This window comes from Cydia amplana, chromosome 2 (genome assembly GCF_948474715.1).
Source record: "Cydia amplana chromosome 2, ilCydAmpl1.1, whole genome shotgun sequence".
NCBI classification, from domain to species: domain Eukaryota; kingdom Metazoa; phylum Arthropoda; class Insecta; order Lepidoptera; family Tortricidae; genus Cydia; species Cydia amplana.
In genome coordinates, this window is record NC_086070.1 from 5,943,237 (window position 1) to 5,970,952 (window position 27,716).

Consider the following 27,716-nt stretch of genomic DNA (forward strand, 5'->3'; position numbering starts at 1 on the left):
GTAACGTAGGTTGATTCAATCCTTAACAAATTAATTAAAACAGATAGATATGTTAATAGTTATGAACATTTTAATAGTTTATGTGATTATTTACTCTTTGTTGATTTACATAAGACTTGGTATTTTAATCAACTAAACATATAATATTTAGAACAACGAAGATAAAACATTCAATGCCATTATGATCAAGTTATTGTATTAATTACGAAACTAATATTCCATTCTATTAAGAATTATTTGTTAAATCGATTTTCTTCATAATTAAATTAAATAATCAGTTAATCCGTTCAATCAAGAGATAAGTAGGGGGGCGCCGGTGCACCCGCGGTCCTCCCCGCCCGCGCCCCTGCGGCGCCTGTGACCGTGCGAGTGGGGAGTCAGTCTCAGCCTCGACGTTCAACATTCAACTACTTAGTCATTCAAGTACGCGTCAACGAAATAAACTTTACTTGTGCCTTTATTTCACGGCAAGCCTGGAACAGTGAACGTGTTACCTTTGCTTTGTGTACCTAATGTATAATAGTGTATGTGCAACATGGAGCAAGTGATAATCGCGGCGACGGGAATAAAAGACGCGGGGACGGGCCGGGATGGTTATGTGGGAATCCCTGTTGTGGACTAATGAGACCCCAGGTCTACCCAGTAATACCCCTGTTGGCCGCCTCAAGGCTTTAAGGCGAGGCACGGGAAACGAACGGGACCATGCTTCCGAAACCCCGCCAGCGGCTGTCCGAACTGCGGACTCGACTTCGGAGGAACTGTTTCCCTTTACTTCTCTAAGAGTGCGCTATTTTTTGCGCATTGGCCATCCCAGGGACCCTCGTGTAGGCGACAGACGTCCCCGAGCCTGCCGCCAACGGGTACCCATAAGGGGGAAATCGACGGTTGTACGCCAAACGGTCCTTATATTTGAAGCCCGTTTTAAATGTTAATTATAATATATATGTAAGGTATGTAAAAGAAAGTTCGATTTGTAAATGTAAAACGTTTAGTTTTCTAAATGTTTAGATGAATAAATAACATCTTATTATATATATTTTTGTTTTATTCATTTACCCCCTTTTCATAAAACTTTACTTTGTTACATTTGAATCTCAATTGTTTAATCAGTTCAACTATGAAGCTTGTTGTTTGTTGTTGTGTTTTATTGTACTAGTACAATTGATGAAGAATGGTATATTGTACTAGACAAGCTTCATAGTTGAACTGATTAAACAATTGAGATTCAAATTTAACAATTTCTTAGTTCTGGCTAATAAGATGCATAAGTCGATGCAATCATGTTCTTAGTTGAACTTATTAGGGTCAAATAGTTGATACAGTAATTCTTCATGTTAACATTGATTTACATCTTAGTTGAAATGATTAAACAATTGAGATTCAAATTTAACAATATCTTAGTTCAGGCTAATAAGGTGCATTAGTCGAGGTAATCATGTACTTAGTTGAACTTATTTGGGTCAAATAGTTAATACAGTAATTCTTCATGTTAATATTGACCTACATCTTAGTTAAACTGACTTGTTTGTATTAGTTGGTACAGTAACTTATCATGATAATAATTGTCAAGCCCTTAGTTGATCTTGCTAGGATCAATTAGTTAGCATAATTATTTTTCGTGTAAATATTGAACAAGATCTTAATTGGTTCAGTTACATAGATATAGTAATAGCAATCAGAATTACCTTATTTGATGTGTCTAAGTTCTTGTTAGGCTCGTATGGAATCAAGATGCTTGATTACGACTATCAAGATATTGATAGGGCCAACCAAATTTTTTTTAGAGCACCAGTCTTAGTCTTAGCATATTCACAGATGTGCTCTACTTAAAATTTTACCCCTTCATTCATGAAACTTAGCAACCTCTTACAGACCGTTCTTAAATGTTGTCTATTTCTAGTAGAAATGTCAAAATTACAGATAGGACCGGACTAACGATTTGTTACATTTGACAGATGATTATACGGATGTAATTTAATCGGGCTATAGTACTCCGGCCGACGAATCATCTAAAACTGGGTGTACCAATTTTGATCAGTATATACAGTATTGAAATTTTCCTCGTCGTGGAATTATCTTAAATTGTAAACACATGGCTTACCATATCGTCGGTATATACGTCCGTAGTGTTCGTACACGGCCGTCGGTGGGCGTGTCCGCGTACGCCCAGCGACGGAGGCGGGTCCGCACTCTCTAGATATTTGAATTTGGACTAGACTGAGCGGTTGTCTACCTACTTGTATGTTGAGTTATCTACCTACTTGTACGTGAGGTTTGAAGCAAATGTGTACAAATACAGGCTGGCCCAAAAATACATTGACAATTCCTTTTTCTGCGGCGTATTGTTTAACGTTTGCATTTAAGTATTAAAGTTAAAAGAGAATATTTTGTTTAAGTTAATTATTTGTAGGTTTGATGCATATGTTTGTCGCTTGTATGTAGGGAGATCATAACACGATGCTACTTTTGTATGTAATATCGTTTAAAACGATACGAAACGAATGTAACAAAGTTACTGTATTATCTATCAAGGTTCATTATGATTTGAAAATAAAACTAAGCATTATTTTATATTACGCTATTCACTTCTCACTTCATTCTTACAGGTAACGGTCAATCAATTTGAAACTGAAGTAAAAAACCTTTAGTCACATGTATTTTAAATGTGCCTATGGCACAACATGTGTGTCTACGTGTGTTATTAAACTCTCCAGAGTGCTATACATAGGTAAATCAGCTGTAGAGCGGAACAAAATGCGTTATTAACTGAAATAGTTGTCATATACCTACTAAAGAAAAGTGACCAAGCCCTCCAGTGGAACATGCGGATTTTTTTTCTTTAGTATAGTTATAGTACTATAGGTGTAGTACTTTAAACATACACATCAAAAATTTTAAATATAATAATTTGATTTTATCCCTAAATTGTAAACTTATTCATATGGACCTAAGTATGATCTCTGTTAGGATCCATTGCTTATAGGATACATCTGTAAAAAAACATCCAATTGAAATATAAGATTTGGTCAAATTACAATAGGTATAATAGTTTCACGTTTATTTTAACGTTATTTTTATAAAAAGTGTTATGTCGCGTTAATATTTGGTTGTGTGCAATTGTGCATAACTGTCCAAAATCAATTAAACAGTTACTACGATAAATGTGTGTGGACCTAATCAAAAACGTAACAATAACCATATTTGTTTATCTCAAACATACCCGAAAAATATTATTATATTGATACCTATGTTTCATAATATGTCAAGCCCACACTTATCTCAGGTATTCAAAACAGCTATCATACACAGTTGGCATATTTGTTCACTTACCAGTTTAGTTAAATATATAAAACATGTCATAAAACTTGACACAACCCGAAAAGCAACAAAAGTACCTTTCAATTTTGAGGGTAGTTTTAGCATATAATTTAGGTTCGTTTTTTAAATCCACTCTACCTAACTACCTATACTATTTAGAGCATAACAAATTTCAAGAATTAGGTTCTTATAGAAACCAACCAGAAAAAATACAATACTCATCATCATCATACACGGGAACTATCAAAACCAACTTACCTTTCAATTTAATTTCAGTTTTCCACTGACGTACAGTCAACACAACTTCTTTACAGTCATTTTAACAATCACAACACTTCACTATAAACACTTCCTCGTAACAAATCCACTGAGTTCAATGTCGTGTATCCAAACGCCACCATACGGGAATATCAGCAAAAAATATTCATCTATAGAAAATTGTTATCAGTGGTATCAGAATGTCAGTATGGCGTGGCGACTGTCAACTGTCTACTAAACGAATCGTCACTGCTTTCGGCCCGCCATGCCCACCGCTCCTCCCGCCACCAACCCAAACGTCGCAACTCACAAAAATAAAAAACTCAATTTCATCTCTATCATGCTGCGTTAAGATCAGTAATGCAAGCACACCCCTTGGACGTTACGTTTGGGAGACCAAGCGGAACGTTCACTTGCTATATCGTCTGTACTCTTCTCACTCGGGCAGATATCAATGCTTTATCTCTGTCGTTGACGTTTTGGAGTTGTAGTTTTAAACATCGAATTGATTAGGTATTATTGTTTTTTCTTTATAAAAAACACTTGATTTTAAATTTTGTCTTCTGACGTCTTGAAGGGATAAAATTCGTATTTTTAGTGACCCCGTCGCGAGTTAAAACATGTAGCACTGAGCTTATTGTCGCGCCATCTCTTTCGCTCTCGTGTTTCTTGTTTGTTTCACGTTGCATGATTCGGCCAATAGCATTTACGGAGCAACCCACCTTACGGCAGATAAACTACCGCGGAATAATGTGCTCTATCGCTCGTGAATAAAGTTTAACTTTTGAGCATAATAATTTGAAGTTACCGGCGTTTGTCACGCAAGAGTTCTAATTTTAAATCAAGTGTAGGCGGAGCTCTCGTGTTCGAGCTTTTGAATTGAAAAACAGAATGTCTTTAAAGAAAACCTGTTTTGTGAAACTTAAGCCTTTTACGTACGAGGGTTTTAAGTTTAGCGTTGTAGCTACATACGACGTACCGCGTCTGGCCGCAGTGCTCCGTGCCAGTCGCTGAAATGAAGTAAAAAACTTTAGTAACCGGCTTGTCGGTATTTTCCTTTTGTTGTTTGATTTTCGGGGCATTGCATGAGAAATGCAATGCAACAATATGGCGTCCGCCTTAGGTAGAAACTTTTCAGAGCCCCAGACGTCGCCAAATATTCCATTGTATACAAATTCTTTTTCTGCAGAAGTAAGTTTTCAGCTTCATTTTTCAGATCGCTCTCTCGAAGTCGATCGCGGGTCGTTAAGGTGCAGTTCCAGTGTCACCGGTTAGGCCTCTCCGTCTGTGAACTCATTAGGGCTGTCGGTCAAGGCCTCAGCCTCGAGGTCGCTGCGGTGGGTGGCCGCCTTAATTACACCCTACGATTTAGGACTTTTTCTCGGCCATTGTACGGCTGAGGCGGTTGCTGGTGGATACAACGTCGTATTTAGCTCATAGGTTTGTTGACCTTGATTTGGCAACAACTAATTGAGGACTTCTTTTTCTGTATTGTGGTATTATGGCTTTTTAAACCGTAGGTACCATAGCCTAAATTTGTTGTAATATGTACGCCTCATATACATAGTAACTACCATTAATAATTACCAAATTAATAAGTTGGTCGATTAGGTAATTAAATTTTAAGGAATTTTGTCCTTCCATAAGTATACTTCCTTATTTGTATAGGTAGAGTTAACTTGGCAAGGCTAAATGCTCTTTTATAAATTTGATCGTAGGTATATCAAACTCTTCATTTTTACAATTTTTCAAATGTAATTTGTACGCAGTTATTTCACTTCTCCTTCTTTCTCCTACAAGAAAACGTACAAATTTCGTTTTCTGGGTTACCTGATCTATTGCGTTAGTAAAGCATGAATAGAGTGTGTGTGTACCTAATCAGTTTCTGAGCCATTGCTTTAATTTAATCAGACGAGTGAAAAGTTTACTAACTACATACATATTATCCGACTACGTACCGTAGGTAAACTCAGGTAACGTTAGTCCACAACTTACAACTATAGCCCAAATTAAAAAGTTCTCGTAAAACATGTAAGGTAGACAACTCGATAGTCTCGTAAAATGAGACCAGTTTTGCAAAATTGAATTCGTAAGAGTTCTTAGCAACACTAAACTGCCGACCGAAATTTTAAGATGAGTTTAAATTTTATTCTTTCTACTTCTCAGGCCATGAGTAGGTACCAGTTTTATGTTCTTCAAAATGCGGTATTTGTTTTATATTTAGATACCTATACACCTCCGTTATAGATACTTAGGTACCTATCCTACATACATAGGTAAACTACGTAATTTATCATTAAAAAAAAATAGCAACAGCTGCAGAAAAATAATGCCTAGATACTGTGGTCACTTGTATAAAATAAAATGTTAATAATCCCCGATGAATATTCACGAGCAGACTTAAATGGAATAATTAAATAAGGCTAAAAACTTATTTAAGTATTCTGCGCGGAGATCCGCTCATCAGTCGCGTATTCTGGTCCCGTTCTGACCATTACTTGCTACCTACATAGAGTACCTAAGTGAGTTTTTATGTAAACACAAATCGTCACGCTAAAAAAAGTACTAGCTTTTTTGCGTACTGTTTTACTAATTCGATTCGGCAATTTGACGACAGTTCGTAATTCAATTTGATATTGAATGGCGTGTTTTAAAATTTTAACTGTGGGGCCATGAGATCGCTACTTAGTAGTTCTAGCAAAAATATATGGCTATATATATTTAAGTAATAAATCTTCTGTCACTTTCTTGAGTAGAATTGGTCCCCAGGATTTCAGGAATCCGACCTCCCACTCGGGCCTAGGCCTAGCTGAATTCGGACCTAGCTGTTCGGGTCTAGCTTATAGTTGCTTGCTGGAGTCTTCTCGGTTAGGCTAGGTTTAGCAAACCAGCGACAAAACTCCCAATAGGTAGCTCAATTCTCTTACCACACACAGATCAGGTCAAGTCGCTGAACTGAACTGATCTCTTTGAAGTAAACACTCAGTAGGAGTATTTCAGTGTAGTCAATTCGAGTCTAGCACGGAAAAGTCCTAGATTATTCTCAAGCAACGGATCGCATACAGATCGATTGCTCTATTGCTCGAGAAGTATAGAGCTCTATTGCTCCCAAGTCAGGATTTTGATTAAAAATACCCAGTATCAGAGGGCCTACCGTGAACCTCAACGTGTTGCCTCCTCTCACACTTACGTACGACTTTACAAGTGCAACAGAGAGGCAACACGTCGAACGTGGTTCGCGGTAGGCCCTCAGTATCTCCGAATGGAGTGCTTGATCTGCGTCGAAATCGAAACAATGCTCTACTGTATTACAGGAAAAGTCCATTCTTCATTTTCCTACGGAATCTAAGCTTTAATAAGTTTCAAACATTTATAGTAATGAAACCGATGTAATCGTGGCCCGTGCTGTGATTAATGCTCGCAGCAGCTTAATTAAAGGGTAATATGCCGTAAGTAATTGTAATTACTATTGTAGCCGCTTAGCTGGTGTGAATTGCAATTACTGTTGTTTAGATATTAAATAATGGAAAAAGTGTAATTTACGTTGTGTTTGTACTTTTAATTTGCGTGCACGACTAAATAAATAAAAGTTTGACTTTAATTAATTTATTAACGATTTTAATTTAATTATTATCGATTCCGTAAAAACTTAACTACCTATTTACCAAATCTACTCGTACCATAGATGGATCAAATACTTAAGTAAATGAATATACCTATATTTAATATATTTACGAGTATGACAATTGTGACTACAGGCCCACAGGGCTATATGACGGCCGTAGGTGTCACTGGCTCACACAATGATGGATGTTGTTCATTTAGTTCACGCTACCTAGGTACCCATAATTCGCTGCCGTTTTGAGTCCTAGTCGATTTTTGATGATTCAACATGGCTTTACCCATATAAACTTTAACGGTTGTTATGGAATAACGAACTTTAGAATTCATTGTGTCTAATTCGTCACAGTTTTTGAGGTTAGTGTACCTACTATGTAAAGTAGTTCACAAAAATTCTAACAGTATTACAAAAGAAAATTGTCATTCCCGTGTGCACTAAGGCTAAGAGTTTAGGATTAATTTTTGATTCTACCCTTTCCTGGAGCGGCCAGCTAGGTGATGTAAGTAGTAAGGTTGCAGGCACACTAAGAACTCTGTATAAATTTAAGAATTTTCTCCCAGTAAGTACGAAAAAGATGTTGGTACAGGCGTTGATTTTGCCAATTATTGATTATGGTGACGTGTGTACAACGAATGCCACTCAAGAGTCCCTCAACAAACTTGAACGTCTCCTCAACAACGGCATAAGATTTATCTTTGGTTTACGTATATACGATCATGTTTCCTATTACCGTCGCCAGCTCAATTGGCTCTCCATCCGTCATCGTAGATCACTTCGAATAATTTGTACTCTATTTTCTATCTTGTTTGAGCCTTCTGCTCCTGGATATCTAAGAAATAAGTTCCCGTTTTATACCTCTCGCCCTGGCGTTGAGTTGCGATCTCGTGTTCTCAAACTATCAATTCCTGCTCACCGCACTGGGTTTATGACTAACTTCTTTGCTGTCCAGGCGAGTCGTCTCTGGAATTCACTCCCTCTCATTATAAGACAAGCCCCGAGCAAGTTAGCTTTCAAGCGGTTGCTACATAAGTATCTGCTGAAACAAGAGTTCGAGTAGCGTTCATCATTATATTATATATTATGAGTTTGTATGAAATATATTAATTATAGTATATTAATTATATATATTCTAGTGTTTTTATTTGTGTATTCTACATGTAGTTTATCAGATTTATTAATTGTTTAGTTGTTTACTAAGTTCTAATAAGTAAATTCCTTTTTCTCCTTGCACCAATTTTACATGTCTCTGTTTGGCGCGATGGTTGACTGGTAGAAAATGCCATTAGGCATTAAGTCCGCCATTTGTACATTATTTTTGTGTATTGTGCAATAAAGTTTAAATAAATAAAAGAAGGGTAGTTTTGTGAAATACCCATTTCTCTAACTTTGAGAGATGCACCCTTCGCATTCGGCGACGCCGGCGGTTCCTCCGGTGACCGCAAGTGTGAGGTATAATTTGGAGCGACATGTGTCCAAAGGGTTGCGGCTCATTAGCGTCAGATGCTCACGTCCGCAGACTGTCAACTGTTTAACTATCATAAATTACGGTGACGGCTCGTAGTCTTGCCTGATCGGTGTTAGGAAGTCTTGAGAACTAGATTTCGCAGAGGCAATAGTTTTGAGAAGTTCATTAAATGAAATTGACATCGCCTTTTCCTGGTTCTGTAACACTGCAGAAGCAAAGTTAGACTTATATCGACCGGTACATGAACTGTGATTACCTTGTGTAATCTTATAAGTCTAGTGAATTAATTTCAATTCAATTCGCAAATCATTCAAAACTGTTAGAAGCAAAGCTGCAAGACCAAACCTGATGCTTTGTATACCACGTTTACGCAATAAAGTATTACATTTCAAGTTGTTGAAGGGCCGGTAACGCGCATTTGACACCCCCGGAGTTGCAGGCGTCCTAGGCTACGGTGATCGCTTACCATCAGGCCAGCCGTATGCCACTGGTATAACAAAATAGCAAAAGCACGTCCATCACAAGCCCGCTGTTGCTGATTCGTGTTAGCCTTTTGTATCAGACTCGAAACATGTTGGTGTGGCTGATCCTTTATTCTAAGATGTGCAGGTGACCTTAGTCCCGTTTCCCGTTCCTGTTCCTGTAATTACCCTGCGTTTCCTGTCGATTTGCGCCCACCTGTCGGCACCGCTACCTGACTGACACAGCCCAAGATATTAATTGCGTACCTTGATTAATTGAAGTCAGAAATAATTAAAGATTATTTTGCACGTCGCTGGCCAATGCAGTGGTGAGGATTCAATCAATCTTGTTGGTGCAGTTTGTACAGCAATATCTTTTCTTTAGATATCAACTACGGCTGCTTACTTTTTTTATGTTTGACATATAATATGTAATACTTCCATTAATTTTTACTTTTAATAATTAGTATAGATTTTCACAAATTAAGACTTATCCATTGCACTGAAATGTAGGAAAATAATTTTGCATAGGTGCGAAAATTGTTAGCGATAATGTGTGGACTGTAGGTACTAAGATAACATGTTTGATTCTAACCATGAAGGAAATATTTAATTTAAATCATCTAGTAATCTAGTATACATAATATTCCAAATACATTTCGAAACAGTAATCTGAAATGCTTTTAGCATTCCATACTTCATTGGCAAGGAGCTCGAGGCAAAAACCGACAAGCGTACGCGTACGGTCAGCATAAATAGAAGCGGATAAAACAACGCACCAAAATAAGGACCTAGGTATAAGTATCTGGAATATTTTCCAAATAGGCATTTAACTCTACAATAAAAAAACCTTATCTACGTAGATAAAAAAAAACTCTACAGTTTGCATTCAAAAGTATCTCACACCAAATCTGTCACAGTCTAATTGTTCTACATATGGAAACATATCTCTTTTTGTTAAGCTGTTAGAGAATGGTACATACTTTTGACGCATAGTCAGATCCGCTATTTTTGATGCTGGCGGTACCTACCTGGTTTCCACGTAAAGTATATCTAAGAAGCGTAGGTTCTATAAGTAGATACAGGTGTAGGGTATATGCACCTAGTTATTACTTGCACGGGTGCATCGCAGGGTCAGTGCACCAGCCTGCAAGGCCTCAGCTTTTTATACCCGCGGCAACCGCTTATTTGCCACCATTAATCATTATTTCGGCCCAGCGTTCGACCGACGTGCGCTTCACAATTTGAGAAAATAACCCTTTTTTGTACTTTGGTATTACAGTTTGCAATAATAGGAGCCTGTGGAGCGTGATAGCATAACAATATTTAAATTACAAGTTCCAGACTCGACGCTATATAGTTATATACTCTTACGCATGTAACGAAATACAGGTAATCAACATTTAAGGTGCATATCAACACCACAGTCTACTTTTGTGGAGCAACTGTGGGGCAACACTGAGCAATAATAAGTAACTGAGTAAGGTTAGGTTCCTATATTATATACCGTGTTTCATAATGTTGCTCCTCAAAAGCTGACCTTCGGATGTCAACTCCAGCTGTATTACTGTTGCGGCGGTATATTTGTTCCCCAATCACTAAGACACGTCGTCGGTCGTCAATGTCGTATCAAAACCACTTCAAAATAAGAAGTTGTTAGATCTGAATCGGGCTCTTGGTTTTGAATTGCGATTTTATGGTAAACAGAGGCAATTTTTGTTGAGAATAAATTAAACCACTTTATTCCGATAATGGTTGCTGGGTTACTAAATTACTAAAAGATATTAAGTAATTATTATGTTGCTTGAGGATATTATCAGGAACAACACCAGCTAAGTACTTATAAGCTACCTCCGTTTTTTCACCGCATATTTACGCTTTTCATATTTTAAGAGGTAGCTAACACAACATTGTTGTTTTCATGTTGAATTTTTACACGTTTTAATCGAGTATCAATGATATCGCCGAGGGATATGACACGCAAAATTTTAAACAAAAGTGTATTTTCAGAGTACATTATTCAATTTTTTTGCCACGTCTAATTTCTTTTTCTTTTAATGACTTGAAGCGACACGAGTATAATCGGAATAGCTATTGACTGAAACAGGATCTTAGAAACTATAATAAAAGTATCAAAAAATTTGAAGTACTTACATATGTACTACCTAATTTCTAATGAATTAATCTACCTAGTGGCTCTGTGAGCTCTTGAGCATTAAACTTAAAACTGAAGTAATGTATAGCTACACCATTTAACAAAAAGCTCAATCAATAAAAAAACTATTTACTCATCAAACCTGCTGAGGAGCATTTTTGCCCAAGCTGAAACGGAGACCTTAGCTCACGTCACTTAGATTACCTATTTAATCATATGGTCCATTGTTAATCCTACGGCTAAAAGATCTGCTAACGTGACGGCGGGCGATAAAAGCGGGAGATCTAAACTGCAGGTGCAGTCTACGGCACTATAACTTCGAAAGGAGCGCTTTCCACCCGGCCGAGGCCAGGAAAACAAAGGATTTTTCGCGTTAGGAGGTGCGGTGTGCGTCCGTTATACGCTTCTGCACCTTACCATAAAAGCTGTCAAATCACATACATTTTTAATGACTCCATGTTGCCATGCTGTGCGCCAAACTACAGAAATGTAGAACCGAAAAAACGGTGGGAAAAAGCTTTTCGACGGGTAAGAGCCGGCGTAGCTTAATTTGACGTTCATGATCGCATTGTAACATGCATATTTGATCTCTATGTTTAAACATTTCGATCAAAGCATTCAAACCGTCACTCATTTTATCAAGAAAATTCACAGTGACAGTGCTCGCATCAAGGCCGCAGCAGTAATGTTGCTGTAGTTGCCATCTATATGTCACCTTAGTGTCCTTGATTCAGATTTACATTTTTACTTCTGGCATCTAAATACGTAACGTAAAAATATCTTCATGCAGTAAAGCAATATTTATACTAAGCAAAGCTTCCGCTCGCTTCGTGGCTTTCCTCAAGTATACGAAGGGGCCGGAGGCACTTTAAAAGTCTGAACTAGCTTCGATAATAAAGTACACCGTCTTCCTATACAGTAAACATGCGTTCCTTTTCTCGTCGGAACTGGGGTGCTATTCGACTGTCCAAAGTGACAGGCGTGACCTGAAGTATTATGGCTCCTTCAAAGTAAATTTAGAGAGATGTAGACAGGACCTATGGCACTTCCAATTCTGAATTCTGTCCAGTCAAATTAATAATAATAATTTTCATGGTTCCGATACTCTGAAATATATAGGTAGCTGATGGTTTATGTTACTGATAACAATAAGTCAAAAGCGGACTTAATGCAGTACATGTGATACATCTGACATCCTAACAGATTCTGTTAATCTTTTAAAACAACCTAGTTTATGTAGTATATACTTATCAATCGACATTATTTTCTCATTTGTAATAGGGCGAGTGCAGTTCTTCTGCGCACCACAGCACAGCGACTTCGAGATCTGTAACTAAGCGCGTCTTATTCTCGTTTCTGGATATATGCAACCCTTGGATGTTATCCAGTGTATGCTTGGCTTAAGGAACATCAGTGGTGTTGAGCGCGCAGTGGATGCGGTGGGGCGGGGCGGGGCGAGCGGGGCGGGCAACAGATGCGTTGCATTGCCGGGGCAGCTCGCGAGGCAGGGACGTACTAGAAATTATAAAATTTAAATTTAGAACGTAGTTTTGGTGGTGGTGTGGCTAAAGTTGAGCAACAACATTTCTATGCCAAACACTTAAGTGAGTACGAAAAGCAAAAAAGCAAAGCCGGTATGACAGCAGACCACGGAGCGTTCTACAGGTTCGGAACTTGTTTTTCTACTCGAACTAACAAAAAGATTTTATTTGCAAAGTTCTTGCGTAATTCTCGACTAAAATGCTCGATTGAAGATTGTACTTGTAATGTAATAGTTAAATTACAGGAGGCCTTTGCCATGTAATGAAATTTGGTTGATGCCGATGAAATAATTATATTCTCACTATACGTAGGTATATACACATATATATCTACGTATAGTGAGAAAACACAAAAAACCTGAATGTCAGTTTTTTGCAATTAACCTACAAAACCAGCGATATTTGATATGCCCTTAACCAGCGATATTTGATTGTTGACTAAATAATACTTAGGTAATACTTAAAGGAATTATTATGTATTCAGAGACGTGGTCGGACCCCTTGACCCAATATTCAGTCACGTGGGTTTACTGAACCCGCCTATAGATTAGGGTATCTTAGACATTTGAAAATACTATGCTACTAGTTTTGTGTAACTCTACGCAACGTCAATACACAAACTAGTTGGATAATTGTCATACCAATACAATTACCTAAAAATACATATGAAGCGTCGTTAGGTTTATAATATAAAGCTATTTTACGGTACTTGAAATTGATACACGGAAGTAAAACTTAATTCGGCAGAGTCCGGCCCTGGCATAAAACACGAGGGAGCACCGATGACAAAATACAAATTTTATTTTATTAAATTCAAAAAAGCCTTCAATGATTGATAGGAGCGCGACTGCAGGCAATGAAACGGCTCATTGCCTTGCCGGGCTCTCGATTCTGCGACTATTGTATCAAAGGGTGAACTTTCCTGTCATTCTTGTTTCCGTTCTACTGTTTTAAAATTAATAAATAAAAGAGTACAATCACTAATTGTGTGGTGGTTTAGAAATATGTAGAACAATAGATGCTATAAAAAAACTAAGTTTCAACGAATACAGTGACGACTGTAAGTATAATAATAAGCATTCGTGTGTTGAACAACGAATACTGTCTGTGAGTGCAAATAAAATAGAGCAAAGAAAAATACTCAACCTAACTGCGTTATTTTATTAGAACATTATTTAAAAGAAGAAATAAATTACATATAATTATGTGAGAAAGCTGAAATTTAACCACGTGGAAAAACTTTTTAATTTCTTATACTAAATGCGAGAGCTTCAACCTATGCGCACATGACAAAATTTTTCATTAAGACAAAAAGTAACTGTTTGATTTATGTTCTTTTTAAGTTTACTAAAACATGTTCTGCATTGCTTTAAAGTCCGAACACGACACATTCATGGAGCACTCGCAATATTATCCATAATAAAGCGTCCCCAAGAGCTCCTAGCACCTAATTAGCGATATAAAATACGTCCCCGGCCGCAGAGCATTGCATTCGCAAACGCTATAAAACGCAAGCGCTACCCCTTGTTTATTCCAGTGAGTTTTAAATTAACTGTGTGAATCCCGAGGCACCCGCATGCGATTCTGGCTGAGGTATTTTGTAGAGTTCCACTTGGTGCCAACATATGTGACGTTATCTATGAAAAGGGACCTTATTGTCGAAGGCGCTTACGACACTATTAACGATGCTCCGATATAAATACAATGCCGCGCAACGCTGAGCGGCGTAAGCGCCATCGACAATAAGGTCCCTTTTCATAGATAATGCCCCATATGTATTTCTCTCTATGCTGGGTGTTTTTTTTAGTTAAAAATAGCAAAAATAAATAGACGACCACTGTATTATTTTCCTTTATTTCTTACTTTTCGTTTTTTTTTTATAAAAAATATTATTATTAAATTAGTCAACCATACACAAATTGACCTAATCTCGCAATAAGTAAGCTCAATCAGGCTTATTATGTGTAACAGAAGATATCTACATATAATAGATTGAGTTGAGATGTATTTATCAAAATCGACTACAAATTACCTACATATGTTAATCATTGATCATGAAATATTGAGTACATAGTTAGCATGATTGAACATACTTATATGTTTATAGTTTAGTAAAATAAAAAGTTTAATAATCTAAACCTGCATTACAGCCACGAGTCCACTTAATACTTAGACCAAAAACATCTACATAAATCCAAAAAAAAAAAAACTAAATATAAAAATTTAGGATTGTAAATTTGGAATACATATTTTTATTTATTTGGCCTAAAATAGAAAGCGGCAAGTGGAACAGCGTAATGTCCAGCGGCGCCACTCCGTTATTCTTGTAAACAACGACGTCTGATATATCTTGGCGCGGTCAGGCTCCCATTAAACCTTTTCGCAGCGCCATGTGTCGCCTCATGTAAATTATTGTAACAATTATGAGAGAGGACAATTTGTTTAATTGCCGGGATGCTTTAAGGGTTTCCTCAGAAATTGTAAATTAAAAGGCATATACCTATTTATTACGACAAGATATTTATTTGACAAAATATTTGAAGATATTTCCAATTCTGTGGAAACATTTAATTGAGTTTTTGGGAAACATCGTGAGGAAACCGGAATAATCGTAATAAGGTCTGGGTTGGAAGGTCAGATCGCTTTCGTAAAACCCAGTGCCTACGTCAATTCTTGGGATTAGTTGTCAAGCGAACCCGAGGCTCCCGTGAGCCGTGGCAAAATGCCGGGATAACGCGAGGAGGAAGAAGAAGATTTAATTGAGTTTTTCGTATTTTTCATAAGTTAGAGAAAAACAAAATGTACGTTTCCTTTTTTCCAATTAGAATTTGTGGAGGCGTGAATAAACTAAGTAAAGTTATTGTATTAAGAATAATTTTCGCACTCGTATACCTAATTCCTAATAGTAACAGACGAATACTTAATGTTGGTCAAAATGCCATAGACCTAGCTAATCAACCTGATTATGGCTTTGCCATGGAATAAACCATGACATCATCTATTTTGATATCAATATGAAGTGTCCTCATAAGTATATTATGCATGGCGTTATCTAGACTATCTATAAATAAGTCTGTAATAAAACGTTTACTGTATTCATGTTTTTATTTAGTTGTTAAAGTAATTTTCTAGTGGTGTTTTGAGTGTAGTGGTGTTTGGTGTTTGTGTGGCCGGACCACAGACAATCCAACCTCTAGACATAGCATAGTCGCGCTACCCCCTCTGCCACACATACGGTAGCGTTACTCCATCTTCGAGTCAATCCCGTGCCGTGATTGGTCCGTGTCTTTGAACGGACCAATCACGGCACAGGATTCGCTCACCTCGTCCCCCCGCACCCCCGTATTTTTGGCAGCATCGGTTTCATGAAATAATTGGCCTAAGCTCAGTCTAGAGGTTGGATTGTCAGTGGGCCGGACCCAATATTATCGGCGAAACGAAATACCACAGACTTCGCTGGTTCGGGCACCTATTGAGAATGGGAGAGGACCGAGCTGCCAAGAGGGCGTACCTGGGAAGACCGACTGGTGGCCGCCCGGTAGGTCGGCCCAGATACCGCTGGGGAGACAGTGTGGAAGCGGATCTGCGTCAGCTTCAAGCCGATAATTGACAGGAAACGGCGCAGGATCGGGAAAAATGGTGTGCTCTCGTTTCGGAGGCCAAGATCCTCTTTGGGTCGCTGAGCCGTAATAGTTAGTTTGAGTGTAGATATGTACCTAGAAACAAACTCTTCAAAATACTTACAGCTGTCGCTAAGACGCACTTATAGGTCTTATAGATGCACACTTATGTTTTTCAATATGAAGACACTACAGTCAAATTAGCCTTTCAGTCAATACAGGCTGAAATGTTTGTTTACTCAAATCAAACAAACCACTTTCTTTTGTTTGTCTTCAGCCAATAACATGTCATTTTGACTATCTTCAATAAATATCGGGTGCTACTAATGTGTTTATTTCGAAAATTATTCGGGAAATGGTAGGCGTATCCTTGAAAACTTCTATGCATTAGAGAGGTCTAATAAAACACCGACTTTTTGTTTAAAAACCAATCTGTTAAAACCGTAATAGGTCTGCTCAACACTTATGCAAAACGGAACAAAGTATGCCCCTCATATCATTAACATCGTTCGAACTTAATCGAAAATTGTACAATGTAAAATGGGTTTTACTACTGAAAGTTAAGGTTGAAAAATGTTTGTGAATGGTTCGAGAGTAAGAGCAAAGAATTGACATGTACACCGCACTTCAATTAGGCAAATGGGATAGGGCTCAAAGGGATTAAATTAATTAGTAAGAAAGTTTCGCTCCGTTTCGTAGCGGCGCCTTTGTTTGTCCCGGTGTCTTGGTTTTGTTTTTCCAAGCAAATTAATAGGACGCTTTCCATTGGAGTTTACTTAAAGTGGTTCTTTTGAAGCTTGTATAAACATTTGAAGTGTTTTTACTACTTACAATCATATTGTTTATTAATAGTTAAACGTATAGTAAATATATTAAAAATATGTAAATATTATTAATGGGGCGAAATCGCTTAGAATTCCCTTAAACCAGTCTAGCTTATTTGGATGGGGGATCTATACACATTGGCTGGGAATGAACGTTTACATAAGTACTTATATACTTACCCACAAACCTTAACTTTTTTGTTCACTATCTCATTACTCGGTCGGTTCAGTCGATGGATTTTGACTGTACCTTACATACCCTTATAAGTATCTAATTCATAAACTTTTGTGGTCTTTCAGATTTTAAGGTGGTAGATTTACTATTAGCTGGTACATAAGCCTACATATAGAAGTAAAAATAATTCGTAAAACTATTACTTCATAAGACCACACTCCAATCGGTACTTAGTTCATGACACACGAAGGGCATAACAAACTTCCGTGAAATAGGGTAAAAGTAATTTGGCCTCGGTCAGTCCTGCCATGTGGAGGTCCCAGCTTCGTTCCCGGGGGACGTACAGCAGGAGTCTTTACAACTGCTTACCAAACACGCGCTAGTCGAAATATCAGTGTAGCCAGTATAAGTGTGGTCTCCGATCACGCAATGTTATCAGTTATCATAGAGGTCACGTTTCACTAGATAGGTATAAATCCGTTTCGCCTTGCCAATAGGAACAAATGTCCAGCAATGTCACGGCTATTATCTGACGATATATCTTCCGTTCGCGTCAATATTTTACTTTCCGTGAATTTCTGTACATTTGGCAGTTCATTAGATCCATTTATCAATGCGATGAGTTCGTATTGCTGACGTTGAACTGATTAAGTATTCCTAAGTAGATTTTTTCCTAACAATTTCTGTAAATTGACACTATTATCCGATAGGTATCGAATTTCTTATAAGTACTATAAGTAATAATATCGGTCTTGCTCGACAAGTTTATTTAAGTAACCCATTCAAATATCTTAGGAGTCACACCACACGGAAAAATATACTTAATTGAACCCATAACATAAACCAAGCGATGATAAAGTCTCCAAAAAATGAGAAGTCATTTGATGTGGTAAAAGTAACAATTCTGTCATCCGACACCTCCGGTCATGCATCACCGGGCCGAAGGCAGACAATTTTATAAAGTACGGGCCCACGCGTCCCTCACGGGCCGGTCATCCTTTATTCAAATAAACCCTATTTTTATGGAAATCCGCATCAATATCAATTTCCGAGCGATTGTTGTGAAATAAAGGGATGACCCTTCGGGTCCGGAGAGGTTGTCTACTTAACTATGTTAAAGGATCTTATAAGAAGTTTCTTGGGAAATATTATTACGCGAGTAGAGATTTTTCTTGTTAGTGTTTCTCATGTCTATAGGTAGTTTAAAGCTTTTTTATAACTTTTTTGAGTTATTAGATATTATTTATATTTGTGATAAAACTGACAAAATTAAAAGTAAATAAGTATTTGAAATCTTAATCGAACGTATGTCAAGTTATTTTAACTCAACTCGTGTCAAGTGTAGCTATGCTGTAGAATACAATAGAGAGCTTAAGTGCTTAAAATAGAAAAGCCGAACAATAAACCTTTCATTTCAACAGTCCCACGTAATAAATTCCACATAATAGAAGGAGCGACATGACCATTTACGGACCAGTAAATAGCCGGGCTGGGAAACTGGAGACCGCCACTTTACATGCCCGTTCCGCGCTATGATTACACATGATTACGCCGTCACCAATCTCATGTTCGTTCTCCACTTAATATAATAAGCCTCGCTGAATCCTGGATCGAAATCGATGCTATTATTATATCCCGTCCCATTTATAATCAGTACATTACGTAGTCTCGGCCGCCCGAAGGCGGTGCGGTAATCGGTCAATTATCTATAATTTTCAACCATCAGTCTTTACCTGGAGCGGGCTAGATTCCTGGGCCCTAGTGATGGTTACTGGTTATCGATCTAATTGGTAAATTATGTAGGGTGCCGTCGAGATGCAACGAAAATAATATACGACTTTGAACGCAGCTTAAAAGTACGCGGATCATGGAATAATCCATCTTCGAGAACTACATAAAAAAGAAGCTTTTATCCTTCGCATTGCGACTTAAAGAAAGCGTATTAGTGTAGATAAGAATAATTCATGATCATTTCAGTAATGATTTGGGCGTAGTGTATGAGTTGGATAAACTCGTATTACTGCATTTTTTTTCAACTTCTAAAACACATGATTTCCACAGGTCTTGTTTTAAAAAGTGACTACACTACTTGTTCGTACCTACAACAATGTCAGAAAAATACAGAAAATAAATTGTTTAAAAAAACATTTTGTTTGTGTTGTACTTTGGCATAAACCTTTTAAAACAAACTATTTACTGAACGTCGTTAGTTTTCAGTCTAAACTCTAACGTAAATTCTCAAGTTCAGAGGGCCTACCGCGAACCACGTTCGACGTGTTGCCTCTCTGTCGCACGTGTAAATTCGTAGGTAAGTGTGACAGGGAGGCAGTATTTCGAACGTGGTTCGCGGTAGGGCCTCAGAATAGGTAACAATTTTATTTCCACGGGCAGCTGTATGGGCATGGAGTAATTTTAAAACAAAACAGGTTTGAGTAGAAACCGAGGCGTCCATTCGATCCGCCCCCAGCGGCTGCGTGCGCTTGCGTCTTTTATTTATTACTTTTTTATACACTGACTATCAGTCTTTTTCCTATTGGCTGTAAGAAAATTTTACGTTTTTTTACCGAGACGGATAAAATTTATAGCAGGTGTAATCCTAGGTTTATTATCTAAGGCATCGATCGATATTGGGTATTGGTCGATGCGATTGGTCGGCAGTGATCCAATAGGGTTTTGACCACAGTGTTCCGGTCGGTTACATGTTTCGTTAGATATTACTCGTACCTAATACCTATATAGATACTAGGTATACGGTAAGTAAAGTTACGACATTGTATAACTTTGTCGATAGATAGGATTATGATTGTTTAGCAGCTTGGTCTGTAATGTAATGTGTGGAGTGTCTGGAGTGTGTAATGTAAGAAACTTGTGAATTGTCAGGCTTCGTAATATTAAAAGTTCCCTACTATTATTTTGTAAGTTTCTAATAATAGTATTATAGTATCAGGTCAGGTTAGAGATTAGGGTACTGGAGTCTGTGTAGAGTAAGGACTAGAGTTGCCTAGAGCGTGCAGTGTGTAAGATATTTAGACAAAAGTAATAAAAACATCTTAAGAAAAAAACATCATCAACTCCTGAATTATTATACTACCTATAACGATTATTTTTAAATGGGTACCTGTTATTTCTTTGTTATCTATGTGTACTTATAGTATAGTAGTGTGTTTCGGCGTACCGAAACGCAATCTTGCGTGACCAGAGGGCGTGGCGTGCGATTAAAATACTGGCCCGCCAACTTTTTTATTACGCAAAACACGCAATAGGTAACCTTATGAGGAAGCAGTAGGAACTGTAACGAGCACAAAGGTAAACTGGTGGGCCAGTAGGTATATCGGCGTGAGCTCGATCCTTGCGAATGGACTTCGAAATTCGATCAAAAATGTTTTTCTTATTAATGAGTTTTAATCTCTATTTCTCTTAAATTAAAGTTTATTTTATCATGATCAGAATCTGTTAGCATCTAGAAAATGTAACTTAGTTTTAAATATTAGTAGGTATGTAGGTACCATTTTAGAGAAAAGATTATAAGTACGTTTCACTTTCACTTAGGTACCTATATGTTAATATAAGTAGGGTAAGCAAGGTTATTAAAATAATGAACACAAGCATTTTTCTTCATTTTGTTTAGTCATTGAACTTTATTTGAAAAAAAAAATAAAAGCTTAATATTTGTTGTAGGTACATTTAATGAGATGACAACGTTTTAGTTTGGTTACAATTTAAATGGTTACAAATTTCCACGTTTCAAATAAGGGAAAAGCCTTATATTTCCGTAAGTTCCATTTTCTATCATGTCTTACTGTTTCTTGTCAGGATCGATGTTAATGTTAAGTCGCCTTCGGTCAACCCGCATTGATGATCGGAAAGTCATTTAACTAAGTGATTTCTCCTGTAAAATACGAGACGATTCACGTGTTAACATCGATATAATTGTTTTACCACGCATGTTACCTAAAACACCTTGCGCCTTGATCAAATTTCAACCTAATCTCTATCAATATGCGCTTCAACTGTTAGTAGTTCACTGTTGATTAGATGTCTTTTTGTTTTTTAAGCAGCGGCCTATTAAAGGACATCAAAACCACCGGTTAATTTTGTTAGAAGCAAATTAATGACGACATTAGTACACGTCGCGCGCCTAATGTGATTCGTGACAAAATATTGACACCTCCGGGCCGCGGACGCACAAAAACATGAATTAAATGAAACACAATAAAATAAAAACATTAACTGTCAAGCAACGCATTTGTCTAGAGCGAGACTAACTCGATTAATACGCTGCGGTAAAATATTTAGGGGTCATTGGATCAGCGCTTCGTCTTTGTCGGAGGTTGTTAGGGTTCCGTAGCCAAATGGCAAAAAACGGAACCCTTATAGATTCGTCATGTCTGTCTGTCTGTCTGTCCGTCTGTCCGTCTGTCCGTCTGTCTGTCCGTCCGTATGTCACAGCCACTTTTCTCCGAAACTATAAGAACTATACTGTTGAAACTTGGTAAGTAGATGTATTCTGCGAACCGCATTAAGATTTTCACACAAAAATAGAAAAAAAACAATAAATTTTTGGGGTTCCCCATACTTCGAACTGAAACTCAAAAATTTTTTTTCATCAAACCCATACGTGTGGGGTATGTATGGATAGGTCTTCAAAAATGATATTGAGGTTTCTAATATCATTTTTTTCTAAACTGAATAGTTTGCGCGAGAGACACTTCCAAAGTGGTAAAATGTGTGTCCCCCCCCCCGTAACTTCTAAAATAAGAGAATGATAAAACTAAAAAAAATATATGATGTACATTACCATGTAAACTTCCACCGAAAATTGGTTTGAACGAGATCTAGTAAGTAGTTTTTTTTTATACGTCATAAATCGCCTAAATACGGAACCCTTCATGGGCGAGTCCGACTCGCACTTGGCCGCTTTTTAAATCGTGTAGTCGTATCGTATACATGGTACATGGTTCAAGAATGTGTAGTAACGATTACTTAGGTACGGTACGAAGGAAGGTTACAGCTTACAATCCGCCTTAGTAATTTTTATTAATTTCTCTCAGGATACCGTAAAATGGGGCGAGTAGGGTTCGCGGGGAGAGTTGGGTTATGAATGGGGAGAGAAGGGATGAAAGTGGGGTGAGATGGGATTTTAAGGCTACTGCTACAAAAATAATGTATTCCAATTTAAAATGGAGCTATAGTTAATACTCATAATAATAAAAAATCGATTCAACAATCTTCCAAAATCACCTTTGTATGACATCCCATCTCACCCCAATTACGAGGGACCGTAGTCCCCACCCCGTAGGGTGAGGTGGGATTTCCTGTCCTGTCGTCAAAGTTATGAAATGGAACTACCCAAAATAAAATAAAAACTAAAATACAAACGTCCGGAACACTAATATACACCATTCAGTTTGCATGTGTAAAAATAAAATGCTATCGAGGTTTGACTGTCAGTTTTGCCCCTACTCGCCCCATTTTACGGTAATAGTTTTCTTCTCAAGTAAAAGATAAATCGATGTTTAAAATGTTTGGGTTGACAATTGGATTTTTGACGAATTTTTGTAATTCTTATAAGGATCTTCTAACAATATCTGATATGAAATTTTAAGCGTCTCCAGCACTATTACGTTTTTACATTTTATAACTCTTATTATATGTATACTTATATTGAATTTGATAGCTACATGCAAGCTCATTAAGTTAACGCGTTAAAAGACGAAGTTAGAAAATTAATAAGCAGTTTAGTTCCAATGGGATTGAATTCCAGAGGCCAATCAAAATTTCGTTATTTGCCTCTCTATCGCTCTTGCCTATTCGAGCGATAGAGAGGCGGATAAAGAAATTTCGATTTTAGTTTTTCGCGGTAGGCCCTCTGCTTTTATTTCGCAAGCGGATATGACATCATTTAGCAATATAATACTGTTTTTGGAAACTAAACCTTGATATTATGATAATTTTACGGTATTATACTCACGTATTTTTCTACGAACTAAGTGAGTTTATTCTGTCAGAAACGTTTTTATAGTTAGTCTAATTTCTTTTTTGCGAGTGCGACACAGATATTGGCGTTTCGTTCGCTACGGAGCGTGAACGATTGGCATCTTGGCTACGTAAGGTGACTTTACAAGTGAAGAAGAACGTACGCATACATGGGATGACGTATGGTTGCAATCCATCCTCGTCCACCACAGCGTTAACCCTCCCTGATGAGGTCGAACTGTGCCTAATAGAATTAAACACTCTGAGGTAAGGGTTAATAAATTGTAGTGTGTGTAAATTTTAGTTATTGTTCGTTTACTACTGCCATGAGCAAATTCATTATTTTCATTATCTTGTAACATAAGGCGATTATTTATTCTGAGGTAAGGGTTAGTGTGTGTAAATTTTAGTTATTGTTCGTTTACTACTGCCATGAGCAAATTCATTATTTTCATTATCTTGTAACATAAGGCGATTATTGAAAACTAGGGTTTTTGTAAAACGGATTGGTTTTTAGGGCGTGTTTAGATTTGGGGCGGTTCTTTACAGAAAACATTTTATTTTGTTTAAAATATTGTTGTATTGTAATAGTCGTGGCTTAATTTACACATTTTTATGAGTTTACAATACAAAATATTCTACGGGATGATTTTCAAATTTCTGTTTGGCGATTTGATTTAAGTAGTAATAGAAATATCTTATAAGATTTTATATTCTTATAAATCGTATAATACCTATATCTTACTATTCCGTGCTGCCTAATGTAAAATTGTATGTACATAATGTAGATCCAACACTAAACGCGTGCTTACCTATATTATATTAGCTGCTGCCTGCGTATTATATATTAGGTATATTACATATTGAAAAGTTATGTCAACAACTTTGCATATGCACGATGCACGAAACTACCATATTAGTTAAATTTTGTTAAATTATACTTGCTTATTAAAATTAATCATTCAAGTATTCCATACATTCAGTCTATACAATACCGTTAGCAATTCCATTATTGTTGATGCGTAAATTTGTACGGTGGTACTTACAGTGGTGGTCAGACCAAGGCGTGACCTCAACGGCGAGCCGTGAGAACGCACCGCCGCGCCGCCTGCGACGCCCATAGTCAACGTCAACTAAACAGTGAGGCCAGGCGGCCTAGCCAAGGTAAATAACAATCGCTATCGCTTCGCCATCGAATCGCTTTGTGTCTATCCCTCTTCCATATTAGTGTGACAGTGACAGTTGCGTTTCGATCGCTACGGAGCGTAATCGATTGGCACGTTGGCTACGGGGCCCGGGGCCAGTTCAATCAAACCATTGACTTAATATATGCTAAATTAAGGACGCTAAGCGGATTTTTTTTTGTATATTGACACGCCTGTTCCTGTCTCTATCGTACGCGCACAATTAGGTATGTTGCTGTCTCGCCGATGATACAGGCGGCCAATGCCACTATGCGAGCGGGACAGAAATGTAATTATGCGTGTGCGTTAGCGATAGGATATGGCGACCAATGTACGAAATTCGTTCAGACTATAACTAGTGGCTCTGTGAGCTGTAGACCTCGCGAGCAGAACTTAAAACTGAATAAATGTATGGCAAAAATATTTATTATAATATAATATTCAATATTCAATAAAAAACTCAAACTAACTCAAACTACAAACAACTCTAGACCAAACGATCTATTGTACGATCATTAGGTATTCATTATTTAGAGATTTGTAAACTTTGATCAATGTATTATTTTTATCTAGAATTGTAAATAACTATCTTATTTCAATTGTACCTGTGTGACCTGTAAAATACTTTTTACCAATAAAGAAACTAAACTAAACTAAAATAGGTATATAGTACATGTAATATAAACAAAAAAATAAAAAATATATAAAGCTACAAACAAAAATTAAACGAATACGCTTAACCCGCGCTTGATAAATAAAAAATACGAAATTTTTCATTTTTTCAAAATAAAAAACAACTATACGAAATTTAAGTATAAAAAAATACAAAAAGTTATGTAGCAGTATACAATTACTGGAGATGGAACCAGGGACCTGCCGATGCAAAAAAAAATAGCGAACGTTTGCAAAATACGCCATTATAGTTCTTACTAAATCTGACGAAATTTATAATTCTCAAGTAAAAACTAAATATCTAAATACCGCCAAAACCAGTGATACAAATTTTCTGAATTTTTGGCCATTTAATCCATAAACATATCTCAAAAAGAAAAAACTCTTATGATACCGATACGACTACTTGTTTAGGCGGGAGCTATCACGACTCCGCCATTTTGAAAAATTTCCAAAAACCGGATCGACAAATTTTTTTTATTTAGTCATAGAATTCGGTCACAAAATTTCACGAAAATCGGTTAAGAATTGCGACCTGTAGAGGAGAACATCCGGACATACAAAAGCAAAATGCCCGAGTCAAAACGTAGACCTTCGCTACGCTTCGGTCAATAAATAAATAATATAAGAAATAAAAAATAAATAGGAAGTTTTCATCGCAAAATAATTTTACACAATGTCATTTATTTTCTGCTGTGTAGTGGGAGGAACTCAAGCACGTCTTGAATGTAGGCCATGAAATCTAAAAATGTTGAAATGGAACCTTTTAAATTTTAATACGTCTTCAAAACTACACGCTTTGCAAAGAGTAGTCGCTGCATATTTAAACAACTTAATTAAAAGTAATGCTAAATTAGTCGCCAATTTGTTATAAAATGATATAAAACGTTAGCAACAACATACCAACGAGAATATTTTGGCAAACATACACTGAGTCAAAATTTTTTTTAAATAGAATGTTCGAACTACAGAACCAGTAGATTTTTTTGATTACCTTTGACATAAATTAATTGTTGACTTACTGTAATTATTATGTAGACTATGGTTGGCTTCCCGCTCACAACAGTCACGACACAACACAAGAACTGGCGGCGGCTTCTAACTAAATGGTTTTTTAGTTAGTTACATAACATACCTACTTACATTAAATTTACTTACTATCCTTTTAATGGAACGTTTGACGTTCGATAACTGCAACTGCATTATTGTTGCGGCGATGCGGCGTCGTTCTTGCCGCCGCTGTATTTGTCAATTCCCTTGATAAAATGAGTGACGGAATGAACCTCATAATCGCGTCAGTAATGCAGCGGGGAACCTCACTCATTGTATCTCTATTAAAGCTAACGTGTGTTCTCACCTTGCACTTTAATTGTATTGGTATCACATTTCTTATCATTTCCATATCAGTTAAAATGAATATATATAAGCGATCGCAGTTTTACTCGATAGATATAGTTACTGTCTATTGTTTGTGCTAGTTAAGAAAAATTTAAAGCATTATATTTCTATAAAAAATGGCTGATAAGAGTGGAACTAATAAAAAAAGGAAAAGGGAGGGTTTATAAGTATGTAACTATTAACATTTATTTAAAACTTATAATTTATTTGAATTAATTTTAATTACAGAAAATTTATTCGACCGAATAAAAAACCGGCCAAGTGCGAATCGGACTCGCGCACGGAGGGTTCCGCACCATCAACAAAAAATAGAGCAAAACAAGCAAAAAAGCGGTCACCCATCCAAGTACTGACCCCGCCCGACGTTGCTTAACTTAGGTCAAAAATCACGTTTGTTGTATGGGAGCCCCACTTAAATCTTTATTTTATTCTGTTTTTAGTATTTGTTGTTATAGCGGCAACAGAAACATCTGTGAAAATTTCAACTGTCTAGCTATCACGGTTCGTGAGATACAGCCTGGTGACTGACGGACGGACGGACGGACGGATGGACAGCGGAGTCTTAGTAATAGGGTCCCGTTTTTACCCTTTGGGTACGGAACCCTAAAAATTAAAGATAATATAATACCTGAACGTAATTTTTTATATTAATTACGTTTTACTTTCACCACACCAGCTGGTAAAGGCTCTTTTGATTGTTCAAAAACTGATACACTTGTTGAACGACATCTTTCAGCGTTCAGATTATCTCGAGTAATCAAAAGGTACCTTTGTAGGTACAAGGCACAAACTATACCTACCCATTACCATTGACTTGAAGAGTGAAGCTTATTACTCTGGTTCAGTACCTAATAGTACCTAATGTCCTTCTCCTTACATTCGGTACATCCTAGATATTATCTCTGAATAAAAATGTACTGTGGCCAACTGCTTCTCTATACAAACCTAGACCCCTTTTTTCTTCCTAGATATTGACAGTATGAAAAATATTTATACAATGTGATGTATATTAACCATAACAATTTTTTGTCGATTTGTTTTATTATT

The 27,716-nt window shown here is 37.0% G+C and overlaps 2 protein-coding genes across 2 annotated transcripts in view; one reads left to right on the top strand and one right to left on the bottom strand.

The window, feature by feature from the left end:
- LOC134661992 (homeotic protein proboscipedia) overlaps positions 1-4,025 on the bottom strand; it is a 67,549-nt gene extending 63,524 nt beyond the window's left edge. The window contains exon 1 of the mRNA XM_063518231.1: positions 3,577-4,025. The gene's annotated coding sequence lies outside the window, so the exon portion shown is untranslated. The remainder of the gene's footprint in view (positions 1-3,576) is intronic.
- LOC134662046 (protein CREG1) overlaps positions 1-27,716 on the top strand; it is a 550,933-nt gene that overhangs the window by 290,959 nt on the left and 232,258 nt on the right. The gene's annotated exons all lie outside the window — the stretch shown is intronic.